This window comes from Hemitrygon akajei, chromosome 1 (assembly GCF_048418815.1).
Source record: "Hemitrygon akajei chromosome 1, sHemAka1.3, whole genome shotgun sequence".
In the NCBI taxonomy this organism is placed as follows: domain Eukaryota; kingdom Metazoa; phylum Chordata; class Chondrichthyes; order Myliobatiformes; family Dasyatidae; genus Hemitrygon; species Hemitrygon akajei.
The window spans coordinates 168,952,566-168,960,518 of record NC_133124.1 but is presented as its reverse complement, the minus strand read 5'-3'; positions in this window follow the sequence as shown (position 1 = coordinate 168,960,518).

Here is a 7,953-nt window from a genome sequence, read left to right as displayed (position 1 = left end):
GGCACGTACAGGCGATCGTCGGGTCCATTTCTGGGGTCGGAGTCGTCCCGCTGGGCTTCCTTTACTTTAGCCTCGATCTTCCAAATGAGGGTGGCCAACACGCAGAATGGTGGAAGGGTATAGTCTCGCGACTGGATCCTGGACGGTACGTGAACGTAAACTCGAACCGTCCAATAAAAAATGCTAAACCGGCCTGGTGGAAGTTCAATCGTTTGGCGGTCTGATTATGCCCTTTGTTCTTATGATCCGTCCATACCACAAACGGGTGTTCTGCCCCCTCCAACCACTGCCTCCATTCTTCCAGTGCTACTTTGACGGCTTGCAGTTCCCGATTCCCCACGTCGTAATTCCGTTCGGCGGGGGAAAGTCGGCGAGTGTAGAAGGCGCAGCGGTGAAGCTTTTCGTCCGAACTTGTCCGTTGAGATAGGACCGTTCCTACCCCGGAGTCAGAGGCGTCCACCTCAACGATGAATTGACGGGATAGGTACGGATGGACCAGGACATTTACACTACACGCTACATCCACGAAGCAAACAGCATTATGAAGGACCCATGCACCCCTCACACAATCTCTTCTCCCTCCTGCCATCTGGGAAAAGGCGCCGAAGCATTCGAGTTCTCCCGACCAGACTATGTAACAATTTCTTCCCTCAAGCGATCAATACCCAGCGCCTAGACTGACACCTTGCTCTATAGTCCTGTTTATTATTTATTGTAATGCCAGCACTGTTTTGTGCACTTTATGCAGTCCTGAGTAGGTCTGTAGTCTGGTGTAGCTTTATTAGTGTTGCTTTGTGTGTGTGTGTGTGTGTGTGTGTGTGTGTTTTTCTTTTTCTCTCTGTTGTTTTTTTTTTACGTAGTTCAGTCTAGTTTTTGTACTGTGTCATGTAACACCATGTTCCTGAAAGATGTCTCATTTTTACTGGGTACTGCATCAGCAGTTATGGTCAAAATGACAATAAAAGTGACTTGACTTGACTTGATTTGAGGATGGGAGTGGTGGTGAAACGCCTCCTCAGGTCGGTAAATGCTGAGTCTGCTTCGGAGTCCCAGCAAAACGGTCTGGTAGCTGAGGTAATCCGGGTAAGGGGTCTGCCACTCGACTGTTACTCTGTGATGAATCTGCGGTAGAAGTTTGCAAACCCCAGGAATCGTTGAATTTGTTTGCCTGTGTGGCTCGAGGCCATTCCAAAACTGTCCGGATCTTCTCGTGGTCTGCTTTTACCTGCCCGCTTTCAATGATATTGCCTAGGAAGCTGACCGATGGGATGTGGATCTCGATTTTTTTTCCGCCTTTGCAAATAACTGGTTTTCCCACTGTCTCTGGAGGACTTGACGGACATGGTGTACGTGTTCTTGGGGGCTGCTGGAAAATATCAGGATATGGTCAAGGTAAACAAATGCGAATCGATTGATAAAGTCCCGCAGTTCGTAATTGATCAGAGTTTGGGAAACGACGTGAGCATTGGTGAGGCCAAACGACTGACCAAGTATTGAAAGTGGCCCAGAGGTGTATTGAAGGTCGTCTTCCATTCGTCCCCCTCCCTCATCCTGGCTATATGGTAGGCGTTGCGAAGGTCCAGCTTTGAGAAGATGGTGGCTCCATGCAGTGGTTTAAATGCTGAACTAATGAGGGGTACAGGATACTTGTTCTTAACTGTTAGATTATTTAGGCCTCGGCAGTCTATACAAGGGCGAAGTGTCCCGCCTTTCTTTTCTACAAAAAAAAAAAAGAATCCGGCGCCTACTGGGGAGGGAGGCCTGAAAATGCCTGCCGCGACGTACTGGCCAATGTATTTTTCCATGGCCTCTCTCTCCAGTTGGGATGGGTTAAAAAGGCGACTGGTGGGTAGCGGAGCCTCGGGGAACAGATCGATGGCACAATCGTACGGGCGGTGCGGAGGAAGGGAAAGGGCCCGTTGGTTACTTAACACCTGTTCCAAGTCATGTTACTCTGTAGAGTCCCGGGACAGGTCAAGGGGTTCCAAGGCAGGTAGGGTCGCGGTAGCTTCGCTCGGAGATGGGGCCGACTGCAGACAGTTGGTATGCAAGACAAGCGTCATTCGGCTATCTCGGTAAACCAGTCGATATGGGGATTGTGTTGGGTCAGCCATTGGTACCCTAGAACTACCGGGGCTTGAGGTGAATGGATGAGACTGAATCAAACCTCCTCGCGATGGTTGCCGGGTAGGATCAAGGTCAGGGGTGGAGTACAGTGGGTTACCCGAGCCAGCAGTTTTCCGTCCAGGGCCTGGTCCTCTAGTGGGTAGTTTAGCGGCTCGCGAGGTATTCCGGACTGGGTAGCTATCTCTTCGACAAGCAGATTGCGTTCAGCACCGGAATCCAACAAAGCGGATAAGGACAGGGGCTGTTGTTGGTAATTCACGTGTTCCGGAAACTGCATCCGAGTCTGGGGTGCTGAACGGTGTATTATTCGGCTCACCAGAACTCCCTTTCTCACTGTGGAGCCCTCTCCTTTTGGTCACTGAGGGAAGGTATCCCGGAAATGTCCTGACTGGTCACAATAGTAGCTATCCCCAGCTGTCCACCTCCGAGTACGTTCGGCCGGGGACAGCCAGTTCCGTCTCAGCTGCATCGGTTCCTCACCAAGGGGGGTGGGGACGGACGAAGCAGGAGCCACACTGGGAGTGGCTGGGGAAGGGGGGCTGGCCGAGGCTGGTAAGTTGGTCTGGGGGCTTCCTCGAGGAGCGGGGCAACTGGTTCTCTTTCTCTGACGCTCCTGAACTCGATAATCTAACCGACTGTCTAGCTAGCTCAGAGTGTCCAGACTGTCCGTGTCGTCCCTCGCGGCCAACTCATCCTTAAGCTGGTCAGAGAGGCCCTGCCCAAATAACTCCCGTAGGGCCTCATCATTCCACTTAGAGTCTGCGGCTGAGGTCCGGAACTCAATGAAATACCCGGCCACAGTTCGCGAATCCTGACGAAGAGTAACCAGCCGTTTCGCGGCGTCCTTACCGCGAAAGGACTGTTCGAAGAATTTCTTCATTTCAGCGACAAAGGAGGAGTAGGAGGAACAAACCTCTAGACGGTTATCCCATATAGCGGTTGCCCAAGCTAAGGCAATCCCTCGTAGCAGCCCCATGAAGTACGCAATCTTCGATTTATCGGAAGTGTAGGCACGCGGCTGCAGCTCAAAGACTAGGGAGCATTGTAACAAGAAGGCCCGGCAGCTATCTAAGTCCCCGGCGTAAAGTTCAGGCTCGGGTACATACGGCTCTCGAGGGGATGGTGTTGCTGATTCCGGGAGCGAAGCCATCCCGAGCGGTGCAGTTTGGGTAGCCGGGGTTCTTGGGGTGGGGGGGGGGGGTTGATAGAGAAAAGGAAGCTGAGACCCGGTCCGATTGTTCACTTGACCTGCTGCACATTTGTGTTTAGCGTCCAAAGTTAATTCGTGATCTCCTGAAGTAGTTGGTCATGGGGCGCCCAATAGGTCCTGTTGTATGGGATCCGTTGCACGGACGTGGCGGTGGAACGAACCCAATTGTTGAACACCGGCGCAGAGGCCGAGTAGGGAGGCGTTACCGTCGTAGCCAGCGTGGAATGGGTGCTAGTCTTTTTGTAGTACTGAATTCAGGAACAATGCTAGACTTAGAAATAATAGTCCTAAGATCCATGGAGCGAGGTTTCTCGTACACGAGTCGACCTACGAACTGGCACCTCCTAGTTGTGGTCACAGGATTCTTATGCTGCATTGGCTGATGGAAAGCAGGTGTTCGTAGTTATTGGTACCTGGGAATGATTAGGAACTAAACTAGGTGACTATGGCCCAATTCTTGAAGAAGATAGCTAGGTGCCAGAAGGGACCATGACACAAACAAGCCATTTCCAGCCTTTCTTATAGCTGAAACCACTTAATACAAGCAACTTCCCAGTTAACCTTTCCAGCCCCCTTCCATAAAATCCACATCACTACTATAATCACGGCCAAACGGCGTTTGAGATTGATTAGCAAAAACAAATTAAATGAAGGCATGTGCAAGCGTAAAGACCATCGTCATAGCGGCCATCTTCTGAGTGGAGATAGTCAGATTAGTGATCGTAAGGCTTTAGGTCTTCCAGGCTTCAGTGAAGAGAGACCACACAATGAAAGCAAAGGAAAGAAAAGCTCACATTTTCCTTCTCCTAATATCTACTCAGCTTGGACAGTAGAGATGTCAAGCAAGGTAGTGCAATGCTCCTCTTGAGGGACATGGCAAGGCAGGGAGACATTCAGTATTCCTGACTACTACAACTGTAAGAACGACATCCAGCTGTAGGTTCTAACAGGCCACTTTAAGGAGCTGTAGCTGGATCAGGATTAACTACGGATCATAGTAGCTGAAGCGGTGATACATAGGAAACATAAAGAGATAATTACACCCAAACTAGAATTTCTGAAATAAAACTTCGGAAGACAGAGTGTATATATATATATATATATATATACATCAAAGAAGAAGAAGGATTCTCAAGGAAAGATGACACGGCAAAGGAAGTCAACGCTGACATTAAAAAAAAACCAAATTTATATTGTATATGATAGAACAAAATGTAGTGTGATATGAGTGGTTTTGATAGATTTTAAAAGCCAGTATAAGGAAACTAAATGTCATTAATGAGCTCAAGATAAAATAAGAACGTAAGCTGGCCAAAAATATTAAGGAGAATGCTATTGTTTCTCAGATGCATAACGTGTCAAAGAGAGGAGAGAGTAGATATTGGAAGCTGGATAACGATGCATGAGAGGTAGTAATGGGTATAATATAATGGTGGACGAACTGAATAAGCGTTTTGCTTGAGTTCTTACTGTTAAAAACTCAACGGTATGGTGGAAGTTTCAGATATCAGCGGCCATGAAGTGCATGAATTTACCATAAATAGAGAAAAAGATCCTGGGAAACTGAAATTTCTAAAGGTAGATGTCATCTGCGGCAGGTGGTGTGCAGGCCAGAACTCTGAAAGAGGTGGAGTTTTCTAAAGAGATAGCGATGGTATTAGCAACTATCTTTCACATACATGATACAATGGAAAATATCAAATGTCACACAACACTAGGGAGAGAGACAGAAGAAACAGGAAAAACTATAGCCATTTTGTCTGAGCTCAGTAGTTGGGCAGTCTATTAGTAAGAATGAGGACCCAGGGTACTTGGCGGCGCATGATAGGACTAGCCGTAGTTAGCATGATTTCATATAGAGAAAATCTTGCTTGACAAACCTGTTGGAATTTTCATCGAAATAGCAAGCAGGGTAGAGACATGTAAATTAATTGATGTGTCTACCTGTATTGCTAGAAAGCCCTTAACATAGGTGACACATATAAGGCTGCTTAACAAACTACGAACCCATGGTATTACTGAAAATATTCTAGCATGGGTACAACAGCAGCAAATTTGCTTGAGACAAATAATGGAAATATAGGGAGATTCTTCTTGCTGGCTACTGGTTACTATTTTTGATCTGGTATGGTCTATCTTGGGTTCCATTCTTTTTTACGATATATATCACTGATTTGGATAGTGGACGTGATGGCTTTGTTGCAATGCTTGCTGACGATATGAAGATACGTGGACGGACAGGCACAATTAAGTAAGAAGAGAGGATGCTGAAGTTCTTAGACAAATTAAGATAATGGACAAAAATGACAGTTGGAATACCGTTTTGGAAAGTATATGGTTATATTCTGTGGTGGAAAAAAATGAATGTATTGACTAATTTATAAAAGGAACGAACATTCAAAAATGTTGAATGTTTCTGTTCTCTCTTAGACACACACACACACACACACACACAGACTTGCAGGCATGCACACAACGTGCTCACTCAGCAACACACACACACAGACAGACACACACACACCCTGTACACACTCAGGCACAGACACTCATACATCACGTACATACTGAGGCACACAAACAGACACCAGTTAGACATTCAGAGACACACAGACGAATGCTTTCTACGGTGCATCTATAAAAAATTAGGGAGTGTTTTAGGGGACAGGTGTTAGAGTGTGGTCCAGAGCCCGCCTTCCGGATCTTGCTCCGGGCCTTGTAGCCAGCCCTTCTGTCACCCGGAGCCATTGGATCATCTTGGTTTAAGGAGGTACACTTGTCGTCTATTAGGGGACAGGTGTTTATAAGGGGCTCGGGGACTAAGCCTAGTTGGGGGGGGCGGGGTTCCTCCGTTTAACCCGCTCTGTACCTGGTTCGTCTGCTTCGAATCCTGTTCTGCCCAATTTGCTGGCCTGCTCTGTACCCTCTTCTGCCCGGGTTCTGACCTGCTCTGTATCAGGTCTGTCCAGGTTCGTCTTGTTTCCCTGCTTCTCTCGTGTGCGCTGGTCCCGCTGTTCCGCTGTATTCACCTTGCCCGCTCTGTCGCGCTGTTTGTTTGTTTCTCCCTATTTCCCGGTGCACCCCTGTTGTCCTGCAGCTCACCCTGGACCCAGCTCCCTTCTGTTCCCCTGTCTCCATCGGGTAGGGCAGACCGTCGACGTTACCCCTCGGGTGGTTTTGTCCCTTCCTGTCCCTTACCTCCGTCGGTTAAGCCAGGCTGCCGCCGTTATCCCTTGGGTGATTCTGTCCCTGTCCCTTGCATTGGACTGAGAGGCCTTGGTGTTATAAACTCCCAGCAGTAAAATTCGCGGAATACGGTTAGCGTGCAGTTTTCTTTTAGGTAAATATAGGCATTTGTCAGACTGTTGAAATAAGGGGAAAAAATAAAAAGTCAAAAGGTGTTGCAATGAAAACTTGGGACGTTTTTGTTCTGTTGATCCTGAATGATATCGTCGATAAATATTACATTTTGTTACATAGCACCAGTCTAAACTAAATGCGCATTCGCCTATGGCAGCATAAATAATATTCTGAAGATTGTTTTCTGTGAAGTTCTGCTTGTGAATGTTGGCCCATACATTGAGCATAAGATAAACCGCGCAGGAAAAAAGCCTTTTGCCCACAGCGTCTGAGCCAAGCAATATGAAAATATGAAATAACCATTTCTGCCTGCACATGATCTACATTCTTTCATTTCTTGTATCTTCAAATGACCACATTAAAGATTCTTGAACTCCACTATCATATCAGTTTTTAGGACCCTATTCGGTAGCAGGAGCCATACATTCGCTACTCTGTGTTAAGGACTATTTACCCTTCTGACCTCGTTAACGTTCCTATTCCTTGGTAAAATATCCTGTCAAATACTCTATCTATTCCTCTTGTAATTTTATAAAAGTCTATTGATCGAATATTACACGACGATATTATGTAATGGTAACGAATACCGGGTATTAAACACCTATCATGAGTTCTTAGTTCTCAATGAGGTATGGCTATGCATAGAAATAAGGGGGAATTTTATACGCATAACATGAAAAAAGAGAACAGCCCGACAGCACAAAGAAAATATAGGATTCATACAAATGCGATCAAGCTAACGAATACATTGCGGAATTTATAGATACACCAAGGAAAAGCTTCTTGCCTGCATAACTAGACTAAATAAGCACAAGAAATACGCAAAACGAAGCAAGAAGAATAATTATTTGAGAAACGATGAAAATGAATTATGCAGGATACTGAAACTAAATTTTACTCAGCAAAGTATCATTAACCGCATCATTGATGTATCAACAAGCACAGATAATGACATTTAAGCCTAATCTTCTATTTTTTTTAGAAATTGTGTGACACTCAATCAAGGAGCAGGCTGGATTAGGGAGAAAAATGAATTTACATACAGAAATGAAGGAATACAAACACCTGACGCTACAATTGACATGCTAAAAGAGATTATAAAATTAGTAGGAGTGAAAATATTGATAATTTTGGAATAAAAATTTACTTGCCGTCATCCCTACCTAGTAATACATATCAACAATTTTCTGAATAATCATGGGAATTTGCCTAATTTTTTGAAATAAACAAAAAAATTTTTATTTCCTAAAGAAGAACTC